Source organism: Cydia pomonella, chromosome 3 (assembly GCF_033807575.1).
Source record: "Cydia pomonella isolate Wapato2018A chromosome 3, ilCydPomo1, whole genome shotgun sequence".
Taxonomy (NCBI): domain Eukaryota; kingdom Metazoa; phylum Arthropoda; class Insecta; order Lepidoptera; family Tortricidae; genus Cydia; species Cydia pomonella.
The window spans coordinates 13,702,695-13,714,928 of NC_084705.1; the positions used below are offsets into that span (position 1 = coordinate 13,702,695).

Below are 12,234 nucleotides of genomic sequence, written 5' to 3' on the forward strand. Positions count from 1 at the left end.
AAACAAAATTAGGCCAGGCTGGGGCCCGATTTTTTAATTTCGAGCGCTCGATTTTTTGTGGCTGCCTTCATTATATCTCCACTTCTAGGCCTTTAAATTTTACTAATAGAATTGAAAACGAGTAGTTAATACCACTAGATTACCAATTTCTATTGCTCGTATTACAAAAATATCAATTCACCGTTTTCCACAGATTTTAGGGTGACGAAATCGAGCGCTCGAAATTCAAAAATCGGCTCCCAGGTCGTCATTATAGAATAACAGAAAAATCAAGTACTTATTCAGAAAGAACACATCGCCTATCGTTGTAGTTAATAATTGATGCTCTAATTTGTTTTCACGTTGCTTTGTTAAAAAAATATGAAATATGTGTTAATAGTTATTTTTAATCGAAGTTTCATTTCAAACACTCAACAAAAACATTATGTATAAAAATTCCATGGCTTCACTTCGCTTTTGTGTACCTAAGTTGTGTCTTATATCAACAAATTGTGAACTTGATAGTATTACAAACAAGGCTGTCAGTTCAGATTCAGGGCCAGGTTTATGGATAGGCAGTCTACACATAAACCGAGCTACTCTTCTAATAAAGTATAAAATACGAGGTATTGAAACATGAAAAATAACAAATTAGCTTTTGAATTCGGGTCAACCAAGTAACAATACTTGTTACTTAAATTTGTTTATTACGTTTAATTTAGGATTAAATTAAAATTGTTAATAAATTAAAAATAATTTTCAGTCTCTGTGATATAGTAAAATTATTCTCTTCTTCCTCGCGTTGTCCCGGCATTTTGCCACGGCTCATGGGAACCTGGGGTCCGCTTGACAACTAATCCCAAGATTTGGCATAGGCACTAGTTTTTACGAAAGCGACTGCCATCTGACCTTCCAACCCAGAGGGTAAACTAGGCCTTGTTGGGATTAGTCCGGTTTCCTCACGATGTTTTCCTTCACCGAAAAGCGACTGGTAAATATCAAATGATATTTCGTACATAAGTTCCGAAAAACTCATTGGTACGAGCCGGGGTTTGAACCCGCGACCTCCGGATTGCAAGCACGCTCTTACCGCTAGGCCACCAGCGCTTAGTATATATTAGTTGATATAGTAAAATTATTGTCATAAGAATACATAATTATAATAATGCATTCGCTTTCAAAATTACGAGTAAATACTGACACCTTTCAATCAATAATTAGTATGATACTGTCCAACTCGGTTAAGAAAGGATTTTATGAAATTTAAACCGTAAGGGGGAGAAAATGGGTTTGAAAGTTTTTAACAACCTCTACGCAGATGAAGTCACGGGCGGAGGCAAGTATATAGGTACGTAGGTATATAGTTCTACGAAGCTGGAGGTCCCGGATTCGAATCATATTTGTGTGTTAATTGCGAATATTAGTTCCTGAGTTATGGATGTTTTCTGTGTTTATAAATGTATATACTCGTATTACAATGTATATCATAAACTAGTGCCCACAACGCAAGCCTTGTTTAGCTTACCGCGGGAGTAAGTAGATTTGTGTAAGATTGTCCAATATTTATTTATAAAAAAAAACTAACGTAAGTAGAACAAGAAAATCGTAAAATATAGTTTAATACACGAGTCGCAACATTTAAATATTTTAAACAAAACCATACCCATGACCTTCCAGAAGACACATAATCGTAAGGGACCCATTGCGTAGCGCTGCTCCTCCGGGAAGCTTCAAGGATAATTACTATGGGCGAATAACGAGCCCCAAGGGGTTGGGCAAAAATACACCCCTACACGTAACACACATTTTTGACAACCTTGGTCCTTTGGTTAAATGTGACGTGAACGAAGCATTGTTGAATTAACTTTGGATTTACTGGCCTTTGGGAAAGGATCGTACCTACACATTTAATTCATGGATTTTAAGGGTAGCCCCGATTAGAATTATGTAGTTGAAACGATTCGATTTTAATTTACTGAGCGGTTCTTACCTTTTAATTACTAATTGTTGGTACTTAGGTAGGTTTATAGTCTTGTTAAACGTCGAGTTGTATAAAATGAACTGTTTCGATATGTGTCTAAATTAACAATTAACCTCTTGAGTGTATGATAAGGATCCTCACTTAATTTTTAAGTCATCTTTTTGCATTTTTTCGAGAACGATTTCTTTCTGCTTTGTAGAGCTGAGCACAAGCACAGACCAACCCCTAGGCGGTTTTCTGTGAGCACAACTGAGGTTTGAACCCACATATTTGACGAACACACACATAATTATGAAAGGTTAAGCCTAATGAGATCCTTGTTCTTCACATTAATTATAAATTTTGTATAGTTATCGAACTACGCGCCTATTATTGTTACGCAACCGTGACAATAACCACAAGACCAAACGTCAGGTTCTGACATCGTTAGACGATAAAAGACCGGCGCTTTATTTTGCCATTCTCCCGCGATATGCGCTACTATAAACACACATCCTGTGTAGATAAACAAAGTTCTTATACAGGCAAGGACGAGATTTACACGCTCTTGGAGCAGACAAATGCCATTATCAAACTATTCCAATCTAAGAGTTTACTTCAGCTCGTGCTGACAGGTGTATAAAAGGGGTTGTTAACTTGACGAGAGGAACAACCCATCCCTTACACAACAAACATAAATCAATCAAGGTTCGTTTTGTTTCTTAGAAATTAATTGACTCAAATTTTAACAGATTGTAAATGTAAAATTGATTTAATGTTAGTAAGAATTGAATTGAATTGTGTAAATTTGACATATTCTCGTTTTTTGTTTTTTTTTTGTAATTTGTATCTAGTTTTTAGGGTTCCGAAGCCAAATGGCAAAAAACGGAACCCTTATAGATTCGTCATGTCCGTCTATCTGTCCGATTATGTCACAGCCACTTTTTTCCGAAACTATAAGAGCTATACTGTTCAAACTTGGTAAGTAGATGTATTCTATGAACCGCATTAAGATTTTTACACAAAAATAGAAAAAAAAAACAATAAATTTTGGGGGTTCCCCATACTTAGAACTGAAACTCAAAAAATCTTTTTTCATCATACGTGTGGGGTATCTATGGATAGGTCTTCAAAAATGATATTTAGGTTTCTAATATCATTTTTTATCTAAACTGAATAGTTTGCGCGAGAGACACTTCCAAAGTGGAAAAATGTGTGTCCCCCCCCCCCCCTGTAACTTCTAAAATGACAGAATGAAAAATCTAAAAAAAATTTATGATATAATAAATAAATATTATAGGACATTATTACACAAATTGACTAAGTCCCACAGTAAGCTCAATAAGGCTTGTGTTGAGGGTACTTAGACAACGATATATATAATATATAAATATTTATAAATACTTAAATACATAGAAAACACCCATGATTCAGGAACCAATATCCATGCTCATCACACGAATAAATGCCCTTACCAGGATTTGAACCCGGGACCATCAGTTTCGTAGGCAGGGCCACTACCCACTAGGCCAAACCGGTCGTCAAACATGCATATACATTACCATGCAAACTTCCACGGAAAATTGGTTTGAACGAGATCTAGTAAGTAGTTTTTTAATACGTCATAAATGGTACGGAACCCTTCATGGGCGAGTCCGACTCGCACTTGGCGGCTTTTATTTTAGAACATGATGATTATTCGGAGATACTTGGACTTAGTTATTTTATTCCCGTACTTTGTTTTGACATAAATGATAAAATTGTTGACATAAGATTTAATATTATTTTTAGGACATGTTTTGAATATTATCCATTTTATTAAATAATATTATGTAAATATTAATGACGATCACAATATAAATTATGAGATTAGTTTAGCATAATTTATAGTGTAAATTTATATTATGAGAATAAATATCTAAAATCTAAATCTGTCTCTCATTAGTTTAAATTAGATTAAATATGAACTATGTAAGTTAACTGATTAATCGATACCTTTGATAATTGTACACCCAGCCGTAAAACTCCATGGTCACTTTATGAATGAATGCATTCATAATGTGTCCATGCAATCTTGCAGCTCGCTGTCCAGCTAAGTATATACCCATTGATAATCAAGATATGCAGTTATCCTAGATGCTCATCGACATTTATGATCATAATATAATATTATGAATGATACTTAGTCACTTTCAAATCGGCAAAACATTTTACCTTATTTGCGCAAATACAGAAAATACAGAAAATTAAGTGAAGTAATTATTTAAATATTTAGGTAGGCATACACTGTTACGAGTATGATCACATCAAATATAAAAAATATATTGGTACGCCAAAAATTGCCATAAAGCAAATAATCGTAACATATACTTACTATCATAGGTACACTTATCGCAAAAGCTATGCATTTAACCCTCGTCCTTGGTCCTAAACATTCAAATTCACTAAAAGATTGCTCCCTTAAACCTTCGCACAGATATAGAGTCCCTAACGGCACCATAGGCACATGAGATCTCCTGTAAATAGGTGTTTTGTTGTTAAGTAAAAGGTTTGTCCTTGGGTTGGTAGTAACTGTTGAGGCCAATTCACTTCAGGAAATTATGAAAGCTTTTAGGATACTCTAATGAAAATTAATGTAATTTTAGAAACAATGTAAGCTATTTATTTTAATGCGTAATAAAAATAAAATTCAATATTTTCTCAGTTGAATTTCTATGAAACAAATCTAAACTACTGTTTCTTTAAAAATAAATTTAAAGTTTTTTTGTAAAGGAGAAACTTTGGGTTTTTTTAAAGATGAACACTATTTATGTCATACCGTCGGTTACGAGTGTAGACCTGCCAAATCCATTCTTGAAAACAGAGAAATGTGTACTTACCTATTTTTATAGACATTAAAGTTAAAATATACATTTCAAAAATGGATTTAGCAGGTTTACACTTTTAACCGCCGATACAACCTTGTTGATTTCAGGAGTATAATGTGTCATACGTATGACGAAAACAATTACGTACGGGTGTGGACCCACTCAATACATACCTGTATAGAATTTAATTGTTGATTTTAGATACATTTTAGCGTAGGTATTGCATTCCATTAAGGACTTGTTCAAAGTCCAAACAGTTAACAAAGTCCTTTGAACATTTCAACTGCCGTCCCGTTTCGATTGTTTGCCATTAATTCAAATTTTGATTTACATACTCGCCCGAGACAATGGCAGGGAAGCAATCTCAGTCAAGGTCAGACGTACCGCACCCCATTCGTCATGTCGACGTCGCAGTACACCTGTAATATTACCATAGCAAGGGAAGCAAGAACTAAGAACTAGGGAGATTAGGAATATTTCATTTTATTCAATTTAGTACTTTTGCGTTAGATATTGGCCACAAATATTTGCCCAAAGAAATTGCACATTTATTTCATTCGTTTGACAATTGTAAAAAACAAATTTCTGTGCTGTTTGCAATACGGCTGGGTCTCCGAGACATAGAAGAATGTATGATTGCAAAAAAAGCCTTATTACGAACTTATTTTTGCAAAAGCGAGCAACCAACGAAGCTCATCAAACAACAAGACAAATGTTACTACAGCCGAAATAAACCAAATTAGCCTAACCATTACGCAAGCTGAAAGTCATGCAGATATTTCATAACATGCCTATTCTGTATAATGTGCCAGAACGCAGCCAAGGACGCAGTCGAGATTTGTCGTGTCAGGACTCAGGAAATTGCAAGGCATATTATGTTAAAGCGGTCGCGAGAGATTTGCATGATACATCGTTTGTAATTTTTAGGGCGATAGATACGAACGGCCATGAGAGGAAATTTTGTCACGTTTTTGAGGCTGCGTATATTGCTTAAGTCGCTGTTACGGTTGATTCGTAATTCAAGGTTCCATTGAGAAGCCTTGGCGGATATTGTTGCATTCAGTATATTTTAGCAATTTTCACCCATGGGCTGCGTTTTCATTTTTAAGAAACACTCGTAACTTTTATGAAAAAATATATACAGGTATATAATTATAACCTTTTTCTTTTACAACATGGACACCATCAAATTTATGATGATTTTGCCAGTGTCAAGTGTCCTTGTTCAGTAGTAACTTTTAAGTGTGCTCGTAGAGCATGACGTTTGTCAGTATTTGCTATAAGTAAAGAGATAGCAAGACTTTACTAAAAGTACTAAAAGCCAAGATTGTCGCAGAATGGTCTGTATAATTAGATTATTGTTAGATTATCTGTAGGCATCGTAATGGCTAAGTAGTTCAAGGGTTCCTCGAGATAATAAAAACAGTCTAGATTCAACAGTCACAATATAACTGCACAAAAGTCAATAAACAACATTAGTGTGTTGTTTATTGACTTTTGTGCAATTATATTTCCTTTTGCTAAATCTATAATCAAAATCACTAATTAGATAATCAAAATTAATATTCTGAAATAAATGCGTCTACACGTATCAAGGGTCAACAGGCCACCTCCTGTCTCCATCATCAGATCAGCACCATGTCATCATAAAATTGTATTGTCATCCAATTCACATATATAATATACAACATTTCAGCTCAATTGGAAATCGTGAAGTGGGAATTTAGCTTCCAAGATTTGACCCACACTAACATACTAACAGGGCAAGTTAAATAATAGTATTTTGTGCAACAGGTACATTATAAGGGTAGTTAAAATTCAAGGGCCGAAGTTACAAAAGGAAACGAAGTTGAGTTTTGTAAAGTCAGGCTGAGAATTTTGCACACAATATTTTTTGTAAGACAGCAAACACCCAAAATAAATGAAATTAAAATAAATATTGGTTTCATCTTTGCCTAAAAGTCAGAATTAAAAAAAGCACAGTTGTATAATATTCCTAAGAACACTGCTTTTAGAATCCTATAGATAGGGGCACCGGGGCCCTCCGCCACCGGGGCCACGCTCCGCGCTTCTTATGAAGTAGATTTCGATCTCACTAGCATTTCATTGACAAACAAGAGTGCTGGAGTAGGAAAAAACTTGTAAAAATAAATCACAAACTTTAAATTTACGTCAATAATATTTTTACTGAAAGTCTACCCAAGAATGTTGGCTGGTCACAACACATGAGATTTATTCTGATTTTATGACAAAAAAACACGACGACGCTTTCGATAACGGCTTTTTCATATTTTTATTTCAATATATTTTTATCCATTTTATTCGAATCGTTATCGTGGACTTCTTTACTAGCTAACACTTATACTTAAGAACAGCTGTAAAAAGTAATTTGTATTTGTATTTATGTTATGTTTTATGTGACCTTTGCCACATCAAACATCACACAATTTATTTACCTGTATTATTGAGAGAGGTATGGGTAGTCTAACTCGAAAGCGAGATTCTGTCACGACGTTCCTGTGCTAAGCCTACTAATAATATCAAATGTATTGTTTGTAAGTTTAGGATGCTTCTACCGTAAATAAGTTATACATTTTTTTAAATAAGACGAAGTATTTCATCCTCGATGCATCACATTAAAATAGGTAGGTATAAATATAGGTAACACCATCTTATTAACTAATTTTAAAATTAAAAACAAGCAGGCTATTAAGTCGGTACCATGTTTTGTTTAAGTATAAGTTCAGTAACTATTTTTAATCTTGAAATGCTTTAAAATTAATTTACCGCGTCGTTTTAATTTGTTAGTTGTGACATTCCAATCGAATAGTTTACCTTTCTCGTATCGATGAGCTACCCTTGGTCCACATATTTCCCATGATTTAATTGTTTACGTGTGAAGAATCCGAGTAGGCCAGTAGGACTATAACTAACCATGAGAGACGTGACCAGAATTATGGTAACTCCTAATATATTCATCACTTACCGAGTACTAGCCTCAGGCCAACCAGTATATGAGTGATATCTGATTATTAATAGTTTCTACGGAACTAGAGGCCAAACTTATTGGTATTTGTGCAAGCTGAGTACTCAGTAAGCAGTGAAAATGCCAAGGAGGAATGTTATTGGTCCCATTGGGGTTGGCAAGTGGAGATTTGGATTTATGAAGTGGTGAATAGTCCTTGGACAGCATTTTCGCATCGATACAGAATATAAACAAACATGTGAGTGTATTGAAAAACACGTAACTGACTTTTTTTACTGGCTATTAGTATACGTAGAGCCCACACCCAATGGGGTTGGCCGGTAGAAGTTTTTAACAGGTGGCGCGAGCATAGCCAGCCCTGTCAATCCTTAGAATTGTATCTAATACTTGTTTTTTTTTTTCAATTTAATGACTACAGGATATTAATTTTATGATTTTAGTACGAGTACCTACATGCATTTGTACAAGTGCATAATTGTGGTAATCTAGTTTATGCAAAACCCATTTATATATATATTACTTATACGAACCCACTAATTTATTCTTGGTAGCATTTTTTATGGGGAATATCCAAATATTCCATTATATTCATTTACCATATCCAGATATGGTAAATGTAATGAAAATTATCCGGGGTAAATGCCACTAGGTATAGGATTATTATGTATATTTGGGTTATTTTTATAAACAACGTTAGTTACTACAGCTCCCATCATCTAGAGATAAACTCTGAACTACTTGAAGGGCAACATTTGTAACATGGAGTTGTCAACCATTTTAGAACTTACAGGCCAATTTGACCGTACACTGCCATTAGGAAATTAACTACCTATTTAATTAATTTACCTGGTAAGTATGTTAGTGATAAAGGTAAAAATAAAACCCCTCTAAACATTTCTTTTATCTCCGTCTTTTGATCAACGAAAATGATTTACAACATCTCATAATTAGGTTTGGGTAAATACGTCAACACATTAAAGACGCATTTTCCCAGATTATACTAGTTACTGTATTTTCTATCCAACGTCTTTAATACTTTTCATTACTCATGCCCTGAAAGTGGGTCCTTGTTGTTCTAAAGTGTGCAGAGAATGATACGTTTCTGCTTTAGAGCACCATACATTTTAAGTACGTTTTTTTTCTCTTTTTTTACGATAAGCAATTGAAAATTTGATTTTAAATGGTTCTGTTGTACAGTTTCCAATGTGATAATTAACTTACCATTCCATAAACAACGATATTATTACCTAAATTGTTAATTCAAAGAACCCTCAAGAAGTACGGATGAAATACTAAGCCTTTTTTTTGAATCCGCATGTATTTTACTTTCCAAGTATTTGAAATGAAAAGTGGAGTGTTTAACTCGGATCAAAAGCACCATTTCAGTATCGGGCTATCCTCCAGAATGCTGTATTGTGAAGGCAGATTTCATACAGTTTTGAAAGCCTAATCGTAATGGTTCACCAATAACTTTAAAAAAAGGCACTTTGCCAAATGGAACAAAGGCGTCTAAATTCCCGGTCAAAAAAAAATCTATATTAATTATAGAACAGCGGAAAAGTTTCTTCACGAATTCTCTGGGTAAAAAGTATAGAGGGAATAGTTATTTGTACAACAAGAGAGCAAAGTTTGATATTTCTTCGAGTGCTTATTTGCACGACAGCACTGCAGTGTGAACATATTTGAAAGGTAAAAATACAACCTCAAAAACATCTAATCGGTCTTCATCACTATTCACTCATGTTTTCTTAAGGTATTCTAACAATTAAGTTTAATTACCTCAATCAAACAAAACGAAAGAAATTTCAATAAAATAATACGGAAATAATGAAGTAACGAACATCAATTGACAGTTCAATCGAAGACTTTTTTTTGTAAAACAAAACTTTGTAAGATACGGTCCGAATTGCGGACACAACTATTTGTCAACATCGTTAAAAGTAGAATTATTTACTTTGCGTAACAATTGTGTATTTTTTTAAGTTCATTGTTTTGATTGTATAATAAAATACGTAAAATAGTGTGTTTTTATTAAATTTTAAACTTTTATTTCATTAATTCATTATTACGATTCAGGACTCGTAGAGTGTTTTGGAACGACGCAGTCCAACTAATTCGGGGGTCTAATATAAACCGTCAATATACCGTTGAATTACGTATGCACTTATTTTTGCCTCTTTCTTTTTGCTAATGACGTGAAATGGACAAAGACAATAGAATCCAAATATTTGAACTTGAATTAGGCCCCACACGTTGAAATGACATTCGAATATAAAGGTAACTTGAATGTTATTTTGTCTCACTCAGTGAAAAGTAAAATGCAATTTTGCTCACTGTTTGTAAGCAGCAAATTACCCTTGTTCCAGCTGCTGACGTGAAAATAATATTTCTATACACTTAGTTATTCAATATTTTATAACTTAGAGTTAAAGGAGAGTAAAAAATATAAAAAAAACTGCAACTATTTTGCCCTGGTTTGAACAAAAAAAAAATTGTTATCTTTTTTCATAAAATTTGATAGATACCTAGGTAAATATTTATACCTGCGCCCTATGACACGTATTAAAGTACGAGTTTAAAGTCAGACGCTCAATAATATGTATTACTATACAGGCATTCATAATTTCATATTATTGCTTCTCCGAAACTATAATCCGTAATCTTGAACAATTACTTTGCGTCCATTGGAATTAATATTATTCGAATGGTCGAAGATCAATCAGAAAGTTACAAGCTTTCGATCATTATCTAATATTTCAACTCCAATATTGACATAATGTTGCCTATTAGAGGGTTTAGCGAAGGTTGTATCAAAGTCATTACACACAGATTTGTGCAATCCTTGGGCTCATGGCCAAATATTTTAGGTGTAATAATTATTACTTGTCACGTTAGTCACGTCCCCGGAATACGCGTATAATAGTCAGCTAAAATCACATCTCTGGATAGCTTCAAATTAGAAGCAGAGGCAACTTTATTCATTCTACTTGATTGTGGAATGTTTGTATTTTTGGAAACTAAAAATATGACATCTTGTAAACACGTTACGCTTCTTTGCAGTTGGCTGCATATCTAAATTATTTTTTTAAGATGATAGTGGATGTTTCCTTCTCTATACAAATGAACTTTTCCTTGATTTAAAAAAAATATTATTAAAGTTCTGATGTAATTCCAAGTTAGTAAAAGTTTGCAAATTACAAATGTTTAAATGCTCCTAACTATCATAATAATAAACATATAAAATCATTAAGGGGCAAAGCTATGTATGGTCAATGTACGTACATTAACCATAGCTTTGTATAGCTTTTATGGCTTATGTCATCAATAAAAGTGCATGGCGACTTTATCAATGAATTCGTTCATAATTTCTTCATGCAATTTCGCTGCAACATCAAATTGTGTAATAATATTTTCTTTAATGTCAATATTCATAGAGGAAAATGGTTGACCGCGGGCCAGGAGCATATTTCGTCAGTCATCGCCTCCCGGCTGATACTTTGTCAGATGATAGTTTAGATGGTGTTTTAAATTTAAAAAAAAAACAGCGTCAGCGGATCGTCGGCGGACAGACCGTCAGCTGTAAAATGTACATGTGAAAAAGACGCGCCTTACCACTTCATGTCCGCAAAGTATACGTAATGTGTAAATTGCCTAATCCATTTATGACGCTTCAGGCGTTTCACCTGATTAAATGCTACACACAACGTTTCATGATTTCTTATTGCTGTCATAAAAAGGTAAAGCGCTTATTTTTTACATGTTCATGGGACTAGCTAACGCTCTTACCATCGCGATATGACCGGCAGGCGAGTTTTTTTAAATAACAATAGCATCTAAACTATCATCTAACAAAGTATCAAACGGGAGGCGACGACAATTTTTTTACGGGTTTCGGTGGCTTTCTCATTCCTGAACCCACTAACGGAACGGCAGCTGACGTCCAAAAGGTCATACATAGCCATTAACCACTATACGAGTTTTCGCCCGGGAGGCGATTGGTCATGAAAATCTGTTCCTGGCTCGCGGTCTATGGGGACTACGTGTGTATGAAAAGGAGATGTCGGGAGGTAGTCTCCTTTCGTTTTAACAGTTAAAAAATTGTTTCTTTTTATAGACTGTAAACACTTTCACACGGCTGTAGGTATTTAGTAAATGGAGGTATTAATTGTTTTTGTTTAAGCTCATATACTGTTCACACGGTGTACTGAGGTATTAAATATATATAATATACTTTGCATTGCCCTGTAAATTCTTCTGGTTAATAAAAACTATTTGCATATCATTATTCGACCCTCTGATGCATTAGTACTCTTGCCAAATTATTAACCTACGCTGCGCTGTGGTCTTGCTTGCAGAGGTTTAGAAAACTTGTGCAAATATAGTGAGTTACATGCATGCGGGCATTTATTAAAACTTATTGTAATAATTATGATAGATTAGAA

General features: G+C 34.2%; 1 protein-coding gene across 1 annotated transcript in view; it reads right to left on the reverse strand.

Annotated features, from left to right (window-relative positions):
• LOC133516135 (neuropeptide SIFamide receptor-like) overlaps positions 1-12,234 on the reverse strand; it is a 153,488-nt gene that overhangs the window by 63,172 nt on the left and 78,082 nt on the right. The window lies entirely within an intron of this gene.